The sequence below is a fragment of the Petaurus breviceps genome, unplaced genomic scaffold (genome assembly GCF_028583685.1).
Source record: "Petaurus breviceps papuanus isolate PSGF00001 unplaced genomic scaffold, PetGlider_PUasm1.0 208, whole genome shotgun sequence".
NCBI classification, from domain to species: Eukaryota; Metazoa; Chordata; class Mammalia; order Diprotodontia; family Petauridae; genus Petaurus; species Petaurus breviceps.
The window spans coordinates 27178888-27188656 of NW_027185852.1; positions in this window are offsets into that span (position 1 = coordinate 27178888).

The window sequence follows — 9769 nt, forward strand, 5'->3', positions numbered from 1 at the left end:
AACTCCTGGTTTAGCCAAGGAGATAATGCAAGATCCAAGGTACTCTAAGGCAAATGCAGGCTCAGTCAGTGAAATACGTCCTAACCACCTTCGTGTGGTGCAGGTTTCCTTAGGAGCTGGTGAGGTCTTCATCACTACAGGTCTTGGAGCAGTGCCTGGATGACCACGTGCTGAGTGGATAAATAAAGTCCTGGCTCAGGTTTTGACTGAACAAGATGGCCCCTGAGCTTCCATCCAACTCTGAGCATGTAAATCAGTGATCCTGTGATACACAGAATGGACTGTGGGATGAAGGTGTTGGACTAGATGACCTCCGAGGGCCCTTCTCGACTCATGACCCAAAATGCTTGGGTCCACTAAATCATCCAAGGCAGGCAGTCATCCAGCCTTTGCTTGAAGACACTGAGTGATGGGGAACTCACTACCTCCTCAAATAACCCCTCTCACCTTGGGACAGCTTTTCCTTGTATGAAACTTAAATTTCTCTCTCCCTCAGGTCCTTTTTTTTTTTGTTCCCAGACAAATTACTATTTAACCATGTATACTCTATACTTGTGAAGATTATTTTTTGAACCTGAGTGTGATACTTTACATTTATACTTATTTTATCTTATTTCATTCAGCCCAATGTTTCAGACTTTCTGGATTCCAAATCTGTCTTCCAATGTGTCAATGGATCATCCCAGCTTTGTGTCATCTGTAAATCCAACTAGAAATCTTTTTCCACTCTCATCCAAGTCATTGATGCACTCTTTGAACAGCCAGGACCAAGCCCAGCATCCCATGGCTACCACTCAAGACCTCCCCCCTGTTGACATCAATCCCTTAACCAGTGTTCCTGGCAGGAAGGGGTTCAAGCTGAGGAAGTGGTTTCTATCCCAGACTTATTAGAGACAACACCCTTGGATGTGTTGGAAACTTGGAAATTCACTTTCCCTCCTTGTCCTGGCCTGGGCGGGGTTTCCTTTGTAGCTCTGGCTCTGGCCTGTGGGTAGAACCGCCCAGTGATTTCAGAGGGCCGAAGGTGTGGGCACACTCCCAGAGCCATCAGGCCTGCCTGAAGCCTGCCAGCTCTAGGGAGCTTTCCTTGAGGAGCCTCCGGAAGGAAAGCCCCCCAGGGATGGGCACTGTGGAGGAATGCATTTCTGTCTCTGTCTCCTGCTCAGCAGCGGCAAACTTAAATCCTGCTAGTAAGGTTCTAATTGAACATTTAAAATTATGGAAATATTTCTATTTATATGAGACCGAGTAAATCCTCCTCCAGGATCCCCCCTTCCGCTCCCACTAAACCCACAGGCTCAGCCTGACACTGAGCTGATTGGTCCCCTTAACTCTATCCTGGGGCCTTTCAGGAAGGGATTTGGGGGATTCCTGGGAGAGGTTCAGTTCCTTCCTGCTCTGACCCATTCGATCCATAACTCCTCCCAGAGGGGCCTCCATCTCTCTGCTCTCAGACCAGAGCTCTCCAGGGTGGAGGCCATGTGTCTCCTTTCCCAAGGGTTTCTTTTTAGTTCCTCCCCCCATTATGGGTTTTGTCATTGTTTGGACCTCACTCCAGGAAGGGAAGAGAACAGAAAGAATTCTCATTTCTGTGGCTTTTCAAAGTTTAGGAAAGACTTTCCTCAGAACTACCCTGGGAGGTCAGTTTTTGATCCCCTTTCTGAACATAGAGGAAACCTGAGCTCAGAGGAGCATTGGCTCATTAAAGGTCACACAGCTAGAATGTGTCAGAAGAGAAATTTGAACCTGGGTCTCCTGACTCCAGGTCTAGTGAACATTCCACTAGATTAAGAGTTCTTAACCTGGGGTCCCCAGGGAGCTTCTGTGGATTGATTTCAGGAGAGCACTGATCTTGGATGGGGGAAAAATGACATCTTTATTTCAATATAATTAGTTTCCTTTTTGATCCTATGTATTTTATCTTATACATTTAAAAATATTATTCTGAGAAGAGGTCCATAGACTTAAACAGACTTAAATCCCTTAAAGCAAGGGATTCTATGACATAAAGATGTTTTGAAAAAAACCCACATGAAGAGAAAGGAGAAAAAGAATAGTTAGCATTTATCAGGCTCCAAGGTTTACAGTTAGGTGATGCCCTAGTGCAGAGGGCACCAGGTCTGGAGGAGAGAAGACTCATCTTCCTCAGTTCAAATCTTGTTTCAGACACTCTGTGACCCTGGTCAAGTCACTTAACCCTGTTTACCTCAGTATCCTCATCCATAAAATGAGCTGGAGAAGAAAATGGCAAACCATGCCAATATCTTTGCCAAGAAAACCCCAAATGGAGTCAAGAAGCATTGGACGCCACTGTGACCAGCATTTTACAAATATGATCTACTTCATCCTCCCAACAGCCCTGGGAGTTAGGTGCCATTATTACCCCTATTTTAAAGGTGAGGAAATGAAGGTAGATGCAAGCTAATTGAATTGATGATGGTTACAAACCCAGAAGTTATGGAAATATATCTATTTATATGAGACAGAATAAATCCTCCTCCAGGATCTCCCCTTCCACAAACCTGGTATACATGTGAACTGAATTTGAACTCGGGTCTTCTTCACCCAAGGTTCAGTGCTCTACCCACTTTGACACCTAGCTTCCTCAAGCTTTTCAGTGGGAGAGACAAAGAAGGAGAAAGCATAGCCCCTGTCCATGGAGAGTTTATAATCTGAGTGTTGGGCTTAGAGTTGTTGAAATACAGTAAATTCCAAAGAGTCAGGGCTCACCAGTGGCTAGGTTTTAATTGGGTAAAGCCATGAATCTGCACAGCCCTAGACAATGAGTTGATGCTTAGAAGGAGGGAGAAAGAGGCACTGTGGAGCAGAAGATCATGGACCCTCAGAACCATTTGTGGTTGTTTAGATATTCAGTCATGTTCCACTCTTCCTGTCCCCATTGGGGTTTTCTGGGTAGAGATACTGGAGTGGTTTATGATTTCCTTTTCCAGATCATTTGACAGATGAGGAAACTTAGACCAACAGTAGTGAGTGACATGCCCAGGGTCACACAGCTAATAAACATCTCAGTCTGGATTTGAACTCATTAAGATGAGTCTTCCCCACTCCAAGCCCAGCACTATATCCACTATGGTGCCACCTAGTGGCCCATTTTAGACCCCATAGCATGTGTGTGCTATTGAACTTCCACCCTATCAGGACTTGCACAGATTGTTAGGATAAACATGAGGCAAAACCAGCCTTAATCTGTATTGTGTTTTTCAGCACCATCTGGTGCATAAAATATCCTAGAATCATAGGATCACAGATCTAGGGGGTACCAGGGAGAGGGAGACCTCAGGCTTTTAGTCCAATACTCCCCACTCATCACATCTCCTCCCTCCTTGATAGGTGAAGGCTGTCAGACTGGAAGACCAAGCCTCTCTTTGTATAGCCTGGAAGACAAGGAAGTCACTATCTACAGACAGCACAGCCCTTCCCACTGTCAGGTGTCTCCAATGGCTTAAAAGGACTTCCATAAATTCCAGTCTGATTAATTGGGGCTGTATCTGGTATAGAATCACAGAAGGCTTCTGAGCAAGGCAGTGACACAGTCTGCACCAAGCTGGATTGGAAAGAGATAATACTTGGGGCAGGGAGACTGATTTGGAGACTGTTGCAATGGTCTGAGGCAGATGGGATAAAAGCCTGAGCTAGATTTTGGTGACCTTGAAATCAGAGGAAGCAGAGGGGTGTGAGATGCTGTGGAAGCAGATCTGCTCTCAGAGGCCCCCACCCAGCTGGTCCCTAACAAAAGCTTCCTCTAGAACATACCCAACAAGGTGCCATTCAGATATTCTTTGAAGGCCCAAAGAGAGGCGGTACCCATGACCACCATACACAGTCCATTTCCTTCTGAAATAGCTCTGATTATTAAGAAGATTTTTTCTCCTCGAGGATCTGAATTCCCCAGGTGGCTAGGCCTTATTCATCTGACTTCTCAAATGCCTTCTCAGTCCTATTTAGGGGAGAGGCTGGAACCAAGTCAACGAAGGTTTCTCAGGTTTTTTCTTGGGTACAGCGAATGAGTGGATTAGGAGTTCTACAATTCCCCTCCCAGCCCTGACATTCCCTATTCTCAGGCCCTTCCCATCCCTGACATCCCCTGATCTCAACCCCCTCCCAGCTCTGCCATCCTCTGTTCTAAGGGCCCACCAAGCTCTAACATTTTTTCATCTTCTGGGAAGGGAGGATGGCTACCCAGCCAAGGCTGAATCCTGGTCTCTCCTTTTCCCAAACTTCCCTCCCACAACACCCCTCCCTTCTTAGTTCTTCCTCAGGGAGTGATAAAGGCCACACTTGCTCTAATTTCTGGCAATAAATCCCTCCTCTAGTCACTTGATAATTTGTAAACAGTCCCAAGGGGTTGGCCAAATTTTCCTGGTCCCTTTCAACATGGTTCTTTTGCAATTTCATTCCAGATCAAAGGTCTCTGTATGAACAACTGATGACCACCTCACCTGGTCAGGTATCAAGGCTCATAGGGGATGGCCTTTGGGCTGACACTTTGAAGATCCCACATAAAATACTATCCCTTGGCTGTCATGGCTGTTCAAACATTTTTGTCCCGTCACCTTGAAGGCTCTTTCCTCCAGTTGTGATAACTGAGGGCAGTTTTATAAAGAGGAGAGGTGGAGCCTCTCTGTATGCCAGAGGACATGGATCTGCCCAGGGAAAGGTGGGCATTGGGAGCAGGAGGGAGTAGTCAGTTAATAGAGCTTTAGCATGAGAGCCACTGGGCAGGGCTCTGGTTGGAGCAGGAGTGGGGCAGAACAGAGGGTAGGGTGGGTAGGTCGGTATATATGAAATTTAACCAATTTCCATCTTGCCAATCTTCCAATTCCAGAACAACCTAGACCCACTGACCCCTGCGTAAAAGCTCCATTCTCTCATAAGGAATGAGAGAGGGAATTCATTATCTCATAGAACCCTAGAACTATACAGTGTTAGAATCATAGGCTCTTAGAAAATTAGGCAATGAATCTTAGAGCATCCATATATTAGAACCACTGAATTTTAGAGTTTTAGAACCATAAAATGTTGGATTCCTAAGAACATAGACCCTTAGAACCATAGCATGTTAGAATATTATAATCTCAGAACTCTACTCGGTTAAAACCCTAGAATTCTAGAGATATAGAATATTAGGGGGTGTAAAATGTTAGAAACATAGACCCTTGGGAAGTTAGACTGTAGCCTTAGAAACACGGAGAGTTAAAACCACATCATCTTAAAATTGTCAAATGTGGGAACTCTAGAATCTTAGAACTGTATGATGTTGGAGGTGGCCTGGGAGCTGAGAGAGGCAGCCACCACTCCTCCATCCCAAGGATATGGAATGTGGCTTTGGACTCCATCTCCCACATTGGCTTGAGTTCAGCGAGACAGCTCCCATAACAAGATAGTCAGAATGACTTATGTGTCACAATGGCCTAACTAAACCCTGTCCCTGAGAGGTGCTGTGTCTGTGTCTGTCTGTGGGGAGAGGGCAGAAGGTGGGGGTGGAGTAGGGAAGAGAACAAGGGGCTGAGGAGAACCCTGTAAATCTCTCTGTGATGCCTGCCCAATGGCCTCTCAGCCCAAACTCTCCAATGTCATCAGCCTTATTTAGTGATACTTGGAGGCATGGCCCAAAGCAGACCCTTGAAAAAGTTGGGCCTGTGATAATTCATGCAGCCAGTTGTATAAGCAGAGGGGAGGTGATAAATAAAGATCCGGGCGCCCCCTCACAGTATATCATATCTCTTCCCCACCGCATGTGTCCCTGGACGAGGAAGGGGGCATGATTAATTATACCAAGATAAACAGAGTTAATTTTCTTCCTGGATAAAACTAATTACAGGAGTGTTTGTTTTGGTGGGACATCGGATCATGGTCCCTGGGACAAATCTTTCTAATTGGAAAGAGTGTTTATTTTAAAAGGATAGGGGCTGCTAGACAACAGTTGGCTAATAGTTTTCCCATTTTTCTCTTCAAGGGGGCTAGCATTAAGGTGTCAGACCCAATTAGAGTGTGGAGTCTCCTTCCTCTGTCCCCTCCCTCTCCCTGCAGATCATTCCGAACAACTCCTTGGAAACTGGGGGCAGGGGGGGTTAGGGGGGAGATTGCTTCAAAAATGTCCCTTCTCTTTGATGTCTTCTTTAGGGCAGGATGGCTCACAAGTTGAAGGTCAAAGAATGTTAGGGGCCAGCTGGGAAAGCTTGTGGTTTGGAGAGCCAATCCACACTCCCCTAGAAACCAAAGCAGTAGCAGTCTGGGGTATGGGCTGGCTCAGGCCAGGCCCAGGACAGTCAGGATGCTGGCCCTCCACTAACCAAGCTGGGACCTCCAGGGCAACATTGTCAGGGAGAACCCTTCAGCAGTGGCCCTGTTACCTCTAGTGACTCTGACCTGGAACTGTCTCTGATGTGCCCAGAGGGCCACTGGGGGCCTTCTCCCCCACATTCCTAATTCCTCTCTCTGCCCATATTGGATTTTTAAGCAAAGGCTGTATGGCTACTCACCAGAGATGTTAGAGGGCAGATCCTTATTTTGTCTGAGGTAGATGACAGGCCTAATGAGAATTCCTATCTGTGCTAGAGAGGAACTAAATTAAGATGGAGGAACATTTAGAACTCTTAGAGGTCATCAGTTTGTTAGAAGCAAAAGGGGCCTTGCAGTGAACACTCAATTAATCAATAATCAATAAACATTTAGTAAGCCTGGCACATAGCAGGTATAGCAGGTGTTGGCTGAATGGCTGTGCACGCCATGAAGTCCAGCCTTTTCATTTTATGGATGAAGAAATTGAAACGCAGAGTCGAATGATTTGCCTGAGGTCCCTCCCTCCAAGTCCAGTGCCCATCCATACCATCATGCCCAGACCAGATGCCACCTCCTCCCAAAAGCCTTCTCATTCCCCCAGTTGATGGGCATCTTCCTCTTCATGCTTCACAGATGGCCCCTCGCCCGGGGCTCACCCTCTCTGATTCACCCCCCAGGCAGTGCTGGGTCCTACCCTTCTCTGGGTTTTCTTCTCATCCTCCATCTTGGCTGTGATCTCCCAGAGGGAAGGGTCTAGACATTAGCTAACCTCTGCAGTTCCTTCCTTCCCCAGGATGTCTTTAATGAATTGTGTATATTGAATTAGAATTTGACTGGGGTGGGGGGAGGTTACTGAGTCCCCACAGACCTCTCCCTTCTCTCAGCACACTGGGAGCATCTAGTTTCTGGGCCCCCTACACCACCTACTGACTGTCATTTGATCTAATTCAATAATAGAAAACCAACTTAGTGAGCACCTACCATGTTTATTTGGGACCCTGCACTTGGAAAGGAAGAGGAGACAGAAGAGCGATTCTTGGCCCACTGCCCTCAGGGTACTCACACCCATTGGCCAATGATAAGCTGCACCAACATGTGGCAGAATGTGTCAAGGCCTCAAGAGAGGCACGAACAAAGGACAGCAGGACCCCAGAATAGAGAGAGAGTATTTGTGGGGCAAGGGTGGAGAGAATGTGGCAAGGCCCCAAGAGAGGCACGAACAAAGGACAGCAGGACCCCAGAATAGAGAGAGAGTATTTGTGGGGCAAGGGTGGAGAGAATGTGGCAAGGCTTCGTGGAAGAGATAGCATTAGACCTGGAAGAACAAATAAGATGTTTTTCCTGTTGTTTCTCCGACTAGACCCTAAGCTCCTGTGAGGTAGGGACTAGGTCTTCACAGAATCTTAGAGTTTTGGAACTTGATGGACATCAGAGAGGCCACCTAGCGCAACTTGGATTTGACTAGGAATCCCTTCCACAACACACAAGAGGTGCTCTTTTAAGGAAGCAGGAGGTCTGGGTATGTTGGTAGAGGGTGGGAAAGGAAACGGTGAATAAGAAAAAATTAAAGAGTGATAAAAGGCAATGATTGAAAAAGCAAACTCCTTGATGAGAAAGGTGGGAATAAGGTCAAGAGAAGAGAGGAGAGGTTGGTTTTAGTCAATCAGTCAACTATTTATTAAGTTCCTACTATAGGTTAGCTTGAGAAACATTTCGTTCTAGGTATAATGTTCTAGGTTAGCCTAGAACTCCAGACAGAGTTCTAGAGTGAATGTCCAGGGAGGCAGGGTCTTCTTTGGAGAGCAGCCAGAATTCCATAGTGTAAGAAGCTAGAAAGTGTTGAATGATGGCTAAGTCAAGATAGAGTGAAGGATGAGGTCATGGGGATCGAATAGACTGAGGAAGTTAGAGGGGTCCCAGTCTCCATGACCTACTTACCTCCACCTCCCCGTGAAGCACCACAAAGGTGGCCATACCATTGATCTTGCCATCACTCACAAGTGTTCCATTCTCAACCCCATAAACTCCGAAATTTCTTTATCCGACCATACTTTTTATCATCCCATCTCTATGACCCCCACCCCTTATCCTTATACTCATGGTGACTTTCATTCTGTTGCTCAGTTAGTTATTTCTGAGGCCATCATCACTATACTGGCTATGCTTTCCTCCCTTCCCTATTTAAACACCAACCTTAGTATCTGAACACCTCTGCTCAACACTGACAAATATCCTACTCCCTCATCCTATTGCCAAAAAAATTAACCCAGGATCACTCCCACCCCCTATCTCCTCCACTTTGATTCATGTATTGATGAATGGGGATAGAGGAATCACAAAGCTATGCTGATTTGTTTCCACTACAAATTCATTTTAAATAATTTCATCTGCAGTCCCACTGCTGTAAGGCAAACATTTGATTCTTCCATAATTGATTCACTATCCCTCTCTTCACAATGTCTATTTCTATTCCATATCGTTTTTTCCCCTTTCAGAGACTTCCATAGCACCCCCTTCCCCACCCTCTAGGCTGAGTGCCTTGCCTCATACATCATTAAGGCTGTTCAATGAGAGTTCCCTCTTCTCTCCTCTTCCTCATCTCATCACTCAGATGTGTCCCCGACTATCTCCTTAATCACTCCCATTTCAGAGGATGAGCAGACCCTTTTTCTCAATCACTCTACATATGTTCTTAATCACATCCTCTCCCATCTTCTCCAACAGATTGCCCCCACCATCATGCACACAATTTTTCCTTTCTTCAATCTCTCCCTCTCCACTGGCTCTTACCCTGCTGCTCACTAACATATCTCTCATCCTTAAATACATTTTTTAAAAACGTCACTTACCCTATTATTCCTGTTAGTTATCCCACACAACTATCCCATAACTCTATTTTCCTTCAAGGCAACCTCTTGAAAAAGCCATCTGTAATCAGTGTCCCCACTTCCTTTCCCATCACTCTCTTCTTCATTCTCTACAGTCTGGCTTCCCACATCATCATTCCACGGAAACTTTTTCTCTGAAGTTACTAAAGATCATTTAATTGTCGAATAGAATGATCTTTTCCCAGTCCTCTTCTTTCTCCTTGATATTCTCTTCCCTCTATGTTTTTGGGACACCTCTTCTCCTGGTTCTCCTCCTACCAATCTGACCACTCCCCCCTTTCTCCTTTGCTGAATTTTCATTCAGGTCACACCCATTAACCATGTATGTCCCTCAGGGCTTTTTCCTGGACTTTTTCTCCTTCTATACTCTACTTCAAATGGGGATCTCATCAATTCCCATAGATTCAATTATCATTTTTATGCTAATGATTTTCAAATTTACTTATCCAGCCTTAACCTCTCTCCTGACCTCCAGTCTCACATCTCCAGCTGTCTATTGGACACCTTAAATCTGACACATCCAAAAGTGAACTCATTATCTCTTCCCCAAACCCTCCCCTCTTCCAGACTTCTCTGTT